Raw genomic sequence first — 12,028 nt, forward strand, 5'->3', positions numbered from 1 at the left:
CTGAATGTTTATACATAGGACTCAAGTCTGATTTGCCAGCAGAATCAATTTTTGCCTCACCCCATGGCTGCCTCCTTGAATTACAGTTTATCTTTCAAGAGGAGAGAAGGGGAGGGGCAGCTAGCCCAGGGCGATTTATCTGATCCACATATCCTAGATCAGTGATTCTCAAAGGGTTACCTTCCTCCAGACACACTCCAATTTATCAGTGTTTATTTTAAAAGCATTCACGTAAACCTAAGCAGGGCCCCCTACCCCAATATCTGTTTTGGCATGTTAAGCACTCTCTGGGCAGCACAAGTTACAGTAGTAAGAACAATGACCAACTTCCTAAGGCCTGGAAGACCCTGCCTTTCCTTGGTGGCAATTCCAGGTTGATTTACATGCTCAGCCCCAAGAAAGAAGGCCGAGAGAGAATCCATGTGCAGATATTGCACTTTAAGTGCACAGTGAATTCTTGCACTTTTAAGTGTGGCCAAAGGAGTATTTTGAACCTTATCAATCTGGTTAGCATTTCCTCTTCCCTTGGGGAGAAGAGGAAAGGGGCTGGCATAAAGTGGGTAGAACGGCAGATGTGTTTTCTCTTTTGTGTATCTGGATTAAGTTTTAAAACAGATTTTTTAATGTAGAAATGCTAGAACTCAGTTTAAGCAACAGAAGTCTGAAGATAATGGATATTTTGAATCCACCTTGGTCTGTATTCCTCTCCTTTTTGTCTTTCTGTATTCTTTTATGTAATTTTGATATTTGTTTATATATATTTTAATTTTTACTTTTTAACTAGATCTTGGGAAGACAACACATAGATCTAAATGACATACCTGTTAATATGATGCCAGTAGTGTTTTGATCTATCTGGGGACCTTTTCCAGTGTTAATGGCTAAGAGTCCATGAGAGGCCAGAACACCTCAGAAAGAAGACGAAGTCACTGGCTAACACTCCCCAACAAGGACAATATCTCAGAATTGCAGATGAACACCACATTGTTTGATTTTTTTTCCTCCCCTCTTTTTATATCCCAGTGGTTACTGTGGAAGAGTTTAATGGTAATGAATGTAGTGTTAAACTTTAAGCTAATAATGAAATGTGGGAAGATTTTTAACTTATAAATGAACCTTTTCTAGAATATTTGCCTTTGGGCTGGATTTGAGGCATCTCATTACTTATTTCCATGATGCCAGTAGACTGGATTGTATAACAATTTCAAATATTCTACCTGGAAGATTCTTGTCTATTTTTATCTTATATTCCAGAAGACTCTGGAAGGACCTGAATACTAAAAGACAGATAGCTGGTTCTGATAGTGGTTATGACTATTGGCATATGTTAATTCTCTGTTTGGAGAATTTCCCACTATTTCACCAAGATATTCACTGTTTTTTTTTAGACGGAGTCTCACTCTGTCACCCAGGCTGGCGTGCAGCAGCGTGATCTCGGCTCACTGCAACCTCCGCCTCCCAGGTTCAAGCAATTCTCCTGCCTCAGCCTCCCGTGTAGCTGGGACTACAGGTGCCGGCCATCACACACAGCTAATTTTTGTATTTTTAGTAGAGACGGGGTTTCACCATGTTGGTCAGGCTGGTCTCGAACTTCCGACCTTAGGAGATCCACCTGCCTCAGCCTCCCAAAGTGCTGGGATTATAGGCGTGAGCCACCACGCCCGGCTTGCTGTTTTTTTTTTTTTTTTAAATGGTGCCTAGTCATTACATGATGAGGTAGCATTTCTCTTTCAAAATAGGAAGAAAGAGTATCGAATTTTGTTCCATGAAAAACCTATTATCAGTGTTAATTATTTATGTCACTAAAAATTTTGCTTGCTGCTGATGGGACAGGGTATGAAGATTTCAGAACCTTGCTCCCATAATTATAGATATATTCCTTCTATTAATAACTGAACATTTGTTTGTAAATGTCATTTTGTAAGCTGAATCATAATTAAAGCTCTATGGTAAATTATTTTATTTCATGTAAGATTCCATTTTATTGTATCAAGTGTGTTTTTAAAAAATTTTTTTAGAGCCACATACACTTGTACTATTATTGAGTAGTTTCCACTATGGAAATGAAAATCATATCTCTTTTATCTTAGAAGAAAGGTAGTAAAGAGGTGAAAATTACAGGAAACAGGAGTAGATTGAGTTACATGGCCCTTCTTGCATGAAACAAAGAGAACCTAGAGAAAATAGTCTAAGGATGGATCTACTGTTCCAAGAAAGAGGGTATTTCTGGAGTCTGGTTGCAGTCTTATCAGAAATAATACAGTGTAATGAGCAGAGATGAACACAGTACACAGGGAACAGGAATATAATTCTACATCAAAGACATATGTTCGTGCTTAATTTTTGGTTCTATGTTGCAGCTCTAAGCTCCAAAATGACTCAACTTATATTTGGCTAAAAGGTTTAAAAGACAAATTGTGCATCTCTGGAAGGTTAGAGTCAAAGAGTCTGACAGGAACTGGAAAATCACTGCAGACAGTGATAAAATGATCCAAACGTATGACATAGCATTCTCTAGCTTTGATCAAAATTAGATTGGGAGATGATAGCATAAGGGAAGGGGCAAGCAACTATTGTAAACCTCTGAAAGGTGGTGACAGTGACTGGAAAGAAGAGTACTTTAGGGTGGGGACCATTTAGTCTCCTGAAAATACCAGGAAAATGTTTTCTAGAAAATTTGGGAATAATGATTTGAAGGATGACAACATTGAGACTTCAATGACGACAAAGCTAACACAATCCAGAGTGGTACAGGTAATTGAGTAAGCATGGACTCCCTCAGTACATAGACCAAGTCTTTCTGAGGGCTGCTATGTCTAACTTCATGCGGTCATGAAAAGACGGCAACAAATAAATAACAAGGAGATGGACTCATTTTTCATTTCTTCTAAATTTTGTTGCTGTTTCTTCCTGCAAGTCCCCTCAAAATATGACTGACACCATAACATGGTTTGAGAGCTCTCAGGCTTTACATTTATTTCTCTCATTTCTCTTTTTCCCTTTTGCTCAGCCTTAGGACAACATTATTCAATGCTCCGGTTGTTTACCCCTTGAATTAATTATCATGAATTATAGAGATACAAGTCCTGCTACCGGTTGCACATTGTTTAGTGGCTTCATTAAAGCATTAAATTATAACAGCATGAAAATAATTTGTGACTTTTGCACATTTGTATATTATCCTTGCAAACTCTTTTGGAACAATCATCTGCACAAAAATCTTGATAAGAGAAGAAAAGCCATAGTCTCTGGAAAAAATAATAAGCAATGAATTCCACAGTAATTGTTGGCTCACAGTGAATCCTCTAGTGCTCAAATATAGTTTGGGTGAGATTATGGCCAGAGCTTTGGCCTTGACCTTTAAGAAAACTGTGTTCACACTGACCAGGGGACACATACAGTTTCCTTTTGAGAGCATCTATGTTATAGCATCTCTTTCAGAAAGTTACTGAACTCTGCAGGAGTGCTCTACAAAGGGCTCCAAATTTATATTCTAGGTAATTGTAGAAGGAAGGGAGGTTAGCACGTGGGCAATCTTTGTAAGAGGCAGAAAACGGTGGACATGAGGTTGGTTTGAGGGTCCTCTTCTGTGTAGTGATCAGCCTACCCTGGTGTGACAAAGCCCTAGAAATGGGCCTAAGATTTATATCCATTATGCAGTGTGGAGCTTCAAGCATCTCTTCTTTGCTTCCTTCCCTTCCAGAGCCTAAGTTATGAGTCAGACAAGATAGGAGTTTAAGTCCTGGGTCTGCTACTTACTGTCTGTGTGAACTCTAAGCCTTGGATTCCACATCTATATTGCTTTGTAGAGTTGTTGCGAAGATTAAATGAAATCATGTTATAAAGGTGAGATTAAGGCTGGCCATTGTTATTTCAGTGATGTAAGTTGAAAGTGAAAATCCAAGTCATAGATGCTTCCATTCTTTCCTAAAGACTGGATATGAGTAATAGGGAGTGGAAGATGAGTGTGTAACTAGGAGATAGCCTGGGGACACTGCCTAGGATTTCCCATACTCCCAAGGTACGTTTTGATCCCTGGCTTCTCCTTGACTCTTCTTTGCTTCCTTCGCTTCCAGAGCCTGAGTTATGAGTCAGAAATAATGGACTGGTGAGTAGGTTGTACTCAGGTGAATACCTATCCCAGTCTATAAAATATTCATTTCTGGATATAGAATTAAACGAAGTCAAAAGGAAGCCAGAGACTATAGGTCAACCCCGCTCATCACTGAGTCCAGGATAGAGATTCTGGGATTAACTGTGTTCAAACTTCTACTAAACATGATGTTATGGGTTGAGTTGTGTCTGCCCTCTCCAAATTCATATGCTGAAATCTCAGTGCCCAGTGCCCTCGAATGTGACTTGATTTGAAAATAGAGTGATTGCAGATGTAATGATAAAACTAAGATGAGATCATACTGGAGTAGGGTGGGCCACTAATACAGTATGGCCTGTGTCCTTATAAAAAGGGGAAATTTGGAGACAGATACACACAGAGGGAGAATGTCATGTGAACAAGAAAGCAGAGATTGGGGGCATCTGTAAGCCATGGAATACCAAATATTTCTAGCAAACCATCAGAGTTAGGAGAGAGGCATCAAGCAGATTTTTGAGTACAGCTGTCAGAAACAAACAACCCAGCTGACACACACTTGGATCTTAAAACTTCTAGCTACCAGACCATAAAACAATGAATTTCAGTTATTTAAGTCATCCTGTTTGTGGTACTTTGTTACAGCAGCCCTGGGTTAGTTAGCAAACTAGCTTACCTGGGTGATGTTATCTCCATTTCTCTTAAAAAGCTCTGGCTCTAGAGGCATTTGCTAAAAATCCATGCCAAACAAAATATCAAAATATCAAAATTTGAAATAAAGTCAGGATTAATAGTGGCTTCATGCTGAGCATATTAAAGGATGAGTGAAAAGTAATAAAAAATTAGTAGTACAGATCCTGTCCTTAGTTTAGCTTTTGATATTTTATCATGGATTTTTTGTCTTAATTTTTATTTTCTAAAATATTGCACAAAAGTATCATTTATGTTGATGAATGCGATTTTCGTCCTCCTTAAATTTTACACCTGAGGTGAACACCTAACTTGCCTCACTCTAGTCCTTACTTTGCCTCAAAACCAGCTGAGGCTAGGACCCAACACACAGGAGGCTGAAACCTGTGTGATTCTAACACTTATTACTTTGTTGTTGGCCACAAAGTGAAGAAAGAGTGCTTGCCAGATATTTCTTCTGGACTTTCATGTCATCTCAAACACAAGGATTAATATAAAACTCAGCTCTCAATTCTAAAATGATTCCCTTGCTGTCCTTCTTTCTTCAGTTATTCCCCAATTAATTATGGGTCAAACTTCAGTATCATTCTTAACTCTGCTGTCTTTTCTTGTCACCCATACCCAGTTGTTAATCAGACTAGTTCTTTCTCTAGATCTGAAGTAAAACAGCCTTATTGTCCTTTCGTAAAATAAATATTCAAGAATACATTGATATATAAAATTTCATATATTTAGAAAGTCTAAAGAAGAGAATAAAAAATTATCAGTAATCTCAGAGATACCTTCTTTGATATTTCAGTGTACAGTCTTCCAGATACTTTATATCTGTTCTTGAAAATATATTTTCTAAAAATGGCATTATGTTATACGTGCTATTTGATAATCTTACCTTGTTAACATGTTGTTAGTTATCTTGTTAATTATGGACATCTTTTCATGTTACTACACCTAGATCTACAAAAGATTTTTAATGGTTTCATAGAATCCAAATAAATGAATGTGCTGTAGTGCATTTAAGCAATGTCTTTTCATATAATATAATGTTAAGCTCATATCTATTTTTTACTACTATGCACAATACCACAATAAACATTTTATAAATATACACTTGCGTGATAATTTCCTCAGGCTAAATTATTAGAAGTAGAATTGTTGGGCCAAAAATGAACACATTTCATTCAATACTTATTGCTCAATTAACAAAATTTTACGTTCACCATTGGGTTACAGAAGTCTCTTCCTCCTGAGTATCATTTAATCTTTTGAATATTTCACTTATTTTTTGAATTGCCTATCGTGTCCATTTTGTAGGTTCTCTTTTGGGAGTTGTTCAGCTCTTTCAGTGTTTTTTTTTAAGAGGTGTTTTATTAAGATTATTATCTGTATATTAACTCTCAGTTAATTATACATATAGCTAATATTTTCTCCAGTTTTTTAGTTGTCTTTTAACTTTATTCAGGTTGTACTTACCAAACCAGAAATTTTAGGTTTTATGTAGTCAAAACTGTCTGTATTTTTTTTTATTTCTTATTTTGGAATTAATTATGCTTAGAAAATCCTATACCTCAAGATGATAAAATAATTTACCTGGATTTTCTTTTGGTATGAACACAGTTTTTGCTATTTATGCATTTTAAATTACTGTTGGTGTAAGGGTTGTGGTGAATTCTTCCTGTATCTTTCTTTCTAATCCTCTGTTTCGCTACTAACAGGACAGTCTTCCTGTCCTGTTTTTTTTTTTTTTACTTTAATTATTTATTTTATTATTATTATTTTTTTAAGTTTTTTAGAATTTCCAAATCTGAATCACTTATTTATTGATTTTTTATTATACTTTAAGTTTTAGGGTACATGTGCACAACGTGCAGGTTTGTTACATATGTATACATGTGCCATGTTGGTGTGCTGCACGCATTAACTCGTCATTTAACATTAGGTATATCTGCTAATGCTATCCTTCCCCTCTCCCCACACCACACAACAGGCCCCAGTGTGTGATGTTCCCCTTCCTGTGTCCATGTGTTCTCATTGTTCAATTCCCACCTATGAGTGAGAACATGCGGCGTTTGGTTTTTTGTCCTTGCAATAGTTTGCTGAGAATAATGGTTTCCAGCTTCATCCATGTCCCTACAAAGAACATGAACTCATCATTTTTTATGGCTGCATAGTATTACGTGGTGTATATGTGCCACATTTTCTTAATCCAGTCTATCATTGTTGGACATTTGAGTTGGTTCCAAGTCTTTGCTATTGTGAATAGTGCCACAATAAACATACATGCGCATGTGTCTTCATAGCAGCATGATTTATAATCCTTTGGGTATATACCCAGTAATGGGATGGCTGGGTCAAATGGCATTTCTAGTTCTAGATCCCTGAGGAATTGCCACACTGACTTCCACAATGGTTAAACTAGTTTACAGCCCCACCAACAGCATAAAAGCATTCCTATTTATCCACATCCTCTCCAGCACCTGTTGTTTCCTGACTTTTTAATGATCGCCATTCTAACTGGTGTGAGATGGTATCTCATTGTGGTTTTGTTTTGCATTTCTCTGATGGCCAGTGATGATGAGCATTTTTTCGTGTGTCTTTTGGCTGCACAAATGTCTTCTTTTGAGAAGTGTCTGTTCATATCCTTCGCCCACTTGTTGATGGGGTTGTTTGTTTTTTTCTTGTAAATTTGTTTGAGTTCATTGTAGATTCTGGATATTAGCCCTTTGTCAGATGAGTAGATTGCAAAAATTTTCTTCCATTCTGTAGGTTGCCTGTTCACTCTGATGGTAGTTTCTTTTGCTGTGCAGAAGCTCTTTAGTTTAATTAGATCCCATTTGTCAATTTTGGCTTTTGTTGCCATTGCTTTTGGTGTTTTAGACATGAAGTCCTTGCCCATGCCTATGTCCTGAATGGTATTGCCTATGTTTTCTTCTAGGGTTTTGATGGTTTTAGGTCCAACATTTAAGTCTTTAATCCATCTTGAATTAATTTTTGTATAAGGTGAAAGGAAGGGATCCAGTTTGAAAATCCCGTCGTCTCAGCCCAAAATCTCCTTAAGCTGATAGGCAACTTCAGCAAAGTCTCAGGATACAAAATCAATGTGCAAAAATCACAAACATTCTTATACACCAATAACAGACAAACAGAGAGCCAAATCATGAGTAAACTCCCATTCACAATTGCTTCAAAGAGAATAAAATACCTAGGAATCCAACTTACAAGGGACGTGAAGGACCTCTTCAAGGAGAACTGCAAACCACTGCTCAATGAAATAAAAGAGGATACAAACAAATGGAAGAACATTCCATGCTCATGGATAGGAAGAATCAATATCGTGAAAATGGCCATACTGCCCAAGGTAATTTATAGATTCAATGCCATCCCCATCAAGCTACCAATGACTTTCTTCACAGAGTTGGAAAAAACTACTTTAAAGTTCATATGGAACCAAAAAAGAGCCCGCATTGCCAAGTCAATTCTAAGCCAAAAGAACAAAGCTGGAGACATCATGCTACCTGACTTCAAACTATACTACAAGGCTACAGTAACCAAAACAGCATGGTACTGGTACCAAAACAGAGATATAGACCAATGGAACAAAACAGAGCCCTCAGAAATAATGCCGCATATCTACAACTATCTGATCTTTGACAAACCTGGCAAAAACAAGAAATGGGGAAAGGATTCCCTATTAATAAATGGTGCTGGGAAAACTGGCTAGCCATATGTAGAAAGCTGAAACCTGTTCTGTTTTCTTAAAATTTTAAAATATTATTCATGTGGTCCCTTGAAAAAAGTATTCCAAAGACTCTCCATTGTTAAAAACAAAAACAAAAACAAAACAACAACAAAACTCCCAGAACCCTGTAGCCATTTCTAGTTTTCTACTCTTATCACTCATTCTTATTGGTGTAGAAGCTTTCTACTCAACATGGGCTGATATCATCACTGTCTCCCAAACATGCCTTCTTGCCCCTGTGCCTCTGAGCATGCAGTTCTCCCCTGAAATGCTCTGTCCAAATCCAAGTCATTCTTTTCATTCCTTGAGGTACCTCTGGGGAGTCATTTCTGGAGCACATTGTCCATGGAGCTCTCACCTTTTAAAAATTCCTATGTCACTGGCATATTTGGTTCTTAATTGTATGCTGACTAGTTGTGTTATTTAACTTTCTACTTGTGTATTTATTTATTTTTAAATTGAGTGGAATCTACAGAATCTATTTGTGTACTTAAAGTTATAGACTTAAGGGTTTCAGAGTTGGAAGAAACTCAAGATATCTGTCATTTATTGTGTTATCTGACATTGAAACCTGTCTATAATATTCTTGTTAAGCAGTCATTTAGCTTTTACTTGATTACCTCCAATAATGGAGAACAAAACATGACTGCTCATGCCATTTTCAGTCAAGTTCTAATGATTATGTATGTGTGTGTGTGTGTGTGTGTGTGTGTGTGTGTGTATTATAAGCTTTCAAATATGCCTTTTTATGTCTTTCACTCATGGAGGGAGTTACTGAAAGAACACTTAATGTGGGGCCTGGAATAACTTGTTTTGAATCTTGATTTCCCTAACTAATAGTTACTTAATCTTGGGCAAAATACACCACTTCTATTGAACATCACTTTCCTCATTTGTAAAATAGGGACAATAACACCTACTTCATAATATTATAGTAAGAATAACATTAAACGAGAATTAAATTAATCAAATGAAGACATATATAAAAGTCCCTGGCATAGATCTTAGCACTAAGGAAATATTGAATTAATATCTGTTGAATTAGAATTTAACTTTTCTTCTGTAGCCACACAGACAAAATCAAATCTTATAGGTTAATATTATACACACTTAAGTCTTTTCTTTGTAAAATATTTTCAATTACTTGAGTTGTTTTCTGATAACATGATTTCCTGTCATAATTTCCACTGTAGCTTCAATGCTACTGTGCCCCCAAAAGGACCCCTGCCCCTTGCCATCCCTTTATCAGGGGGCAAGACCTCAAGAGAATTGTGAGGAATCTGTGGGGAGTGGGAGGGTATACAAATCATATGAGAAAGAGGTGGGGATTTATAGAAAAAATTAATCTGGCCAGTATAAAATATATCTGGATGACTTATTTTTAGAGTGATTTTTTTTAGTGCTGACTGTGTGTCATGCAGGTCCAAATGTTTTATTTATTTTCATATTTCATCCTCATAATAACTCCATGAGTCATAGGGTCCATAACTTTATTATTGTCATTTAATAGCTGATGTTCACTGATATGTGGGGACTTACCTTGTCCTACAGTAAGTATTAATAAGTATGTCCGTCTGTTATTTTTAGTTTCTGTAACAGAATTACTGAGGCTGGGTAATTTATAAAGAAAATAAGTTTATTTGGCTCACAGTTCTGGAGGCTGGGAAGTCCAAGAGCATGGTGCTGAGATCTGGCGAGGGCCTTGAGCTGCTTCAGTACATGGAGAAAGGTATCCTGTGTCAAGAGAGGAAGCAAGAGAAGACTGAGGGAGCCAAACTCACTTTTATGACAACCCATTCCTGTAATTACAATCTCCCTACCCCTAGAACTAACTTACTCTCACTAGAATGACATTAATGAGGGTGGAGCCCCCATAACCCAAAAACCTCTTAAAGGTTCTACCACCTCTTAATGCTATTACTTAGCGACCAAATTTCCAGATGAGTTTTGGAGAGGACAAACCACATTCAAATCATAACAGTGAGGGACCCAGGATTTCTGATAAACTTTTTGTGTGGATTAAGTGAATTGATATTTATAACATACTTAAAACAGTGGCTGACACGTAGTAAATACTATATGTGTTAGCAATTATTATTATGATTTCTTGATTTTAGATTTTAGAAGATCCTCTCCCAAACTTTTTTCTTTTACCCACAGAGCTAGAGTTCTCATGTGTTTCTACTCCCAACCCCAAGAAAGCCAACAGACCCTGCAACCTATGCTCACCCCTTCTCTAACAGAGCCAACAGAACCTAGGTGGACAAAATGCAATTAAAAAAAATTCTATAATACTAAGTTGGCAGTAGGGTTTTCATGCATCCGTCTTTTGAGTTGGTTAATATAAGTCTTTATGGGAGATGGCTGTGCTCTCAGCATGATGGCTCATCAGGTCCCTGAGTACAAGGCACAGGACCAGACTTACAGTTGTGACAAATCCATCAGGTAAATGGGGGTTGGTCTGCTGGCCTTACTAACTGGTGGAGACATAAAAACATTGCTATATGCCTAAGAAAGTAGATTTTTAAGAATATGCCTACAAACCTGTATTTTTTCCCAGATCTTGTTCAGATAATGTATAAGCAAAAATGATGTTTTAGATCATTTATAAGTAAGAATTATTGCCATTAAGATATTATTGCAGGAGAAAAGTTGTAAACCATGTTTTTCCCTCTAGAAAACTTTATTATATATTTTTAATTATAAGAGTAAAACATTTACTATGTAAAAAAGGAAGTATATAGAACCATATAATGCAGCAAAAAAATACATCATATTTTTAATCTCTTAAAGATGTTTGTTAATTTTCTGATGTTTAAGATGCCTTTTTTTAATTGAAGGAGAATTTAAATTTAGTTTGTGAAAAACACAGATCTTAAGTATACAATTCAATAAGTCTGTTAAATGTTTGATAAATCTCCAAGCCCACACCCCAAAGAAACTATGATTTTGATTTCTATCATCATTTCTTGTTCTTGAATGGAATCACACCATATGCACTCTTTTATATGTGTTTTGTTGTTGTTGGTCAATATAATGTTAAATAATGTAGCACACACCAGGTGCATACTTTTTTTTTGCTGAGTAGTAATATGTTTATTCATTCTACTCTTGATGAACATTTGGTTTGTTTTAAGGTATTGGGCATTATGAATACAGTGTCCCTATACATTCTTGTAACAGTCTCTTTGTAGATATATGCTTTCATTGCATTTGGGTAATTACCTAGGAGAGAAATTGCTGTGTCACAGCATAGGTGTGTGTTTAACTTTGTAACAGACTGCCAGTTTCCTTCAATGATGGTACTATTTTACACTTCTAGCCTCCATATCTAAGAGTTCCAGTTTATATTGTCAATTTAGTGGGAATGTTTTACATAGAAATAATACAAGTGTTTTTCTTGTGTGATAAAGTTTTATCTCAGCCTCATATCTGAGTCTAACCATTTCGGTATGACCTAACATTTGATTTATACACAAAATCTAGGCACTGTTGTTTACCAGGCAATGATT

The 12,028-nt window shown here is 36.5% G+C and overlaps 1 long non-coding RNA gene across 1 annotated transcript in view; it reads right to left on the minus strand.

Moving 5' to 3' along the window:
* Positions 1-8,178: 8,178 nt before the first annotated feature.
* Positions 8,179-12,028, minus strand: part of LOC129060432 (uncharacterized) — a 30,377-nt gene continuing 26,527 nt past the window's right edge. Inside the window, exon 3 of the long non-coding RNA XR_008527147.2 lies at positions 8,179-10,250. This is a non-coding gene — a long non-coding RNA (uncharacterized LOC129060432). The remainder of the gene's footprint in view (positions 10,251-12,028) is intronic.

Source organism: Pongo abelii, chromosome 6 (assembly GCF_028885655.2).
Source record: "Pongo abelii isolate AG06213 chromosome 6, NHGRI_mPonAbe1-v2.0_pri, whole genome shotgun sequence".
NCBI classification, from domain to species: Eukaryota; Metazoa; Chordata; class Mammalia; order Primates; family Hominidae; genus Pongo; species Pongo abelii.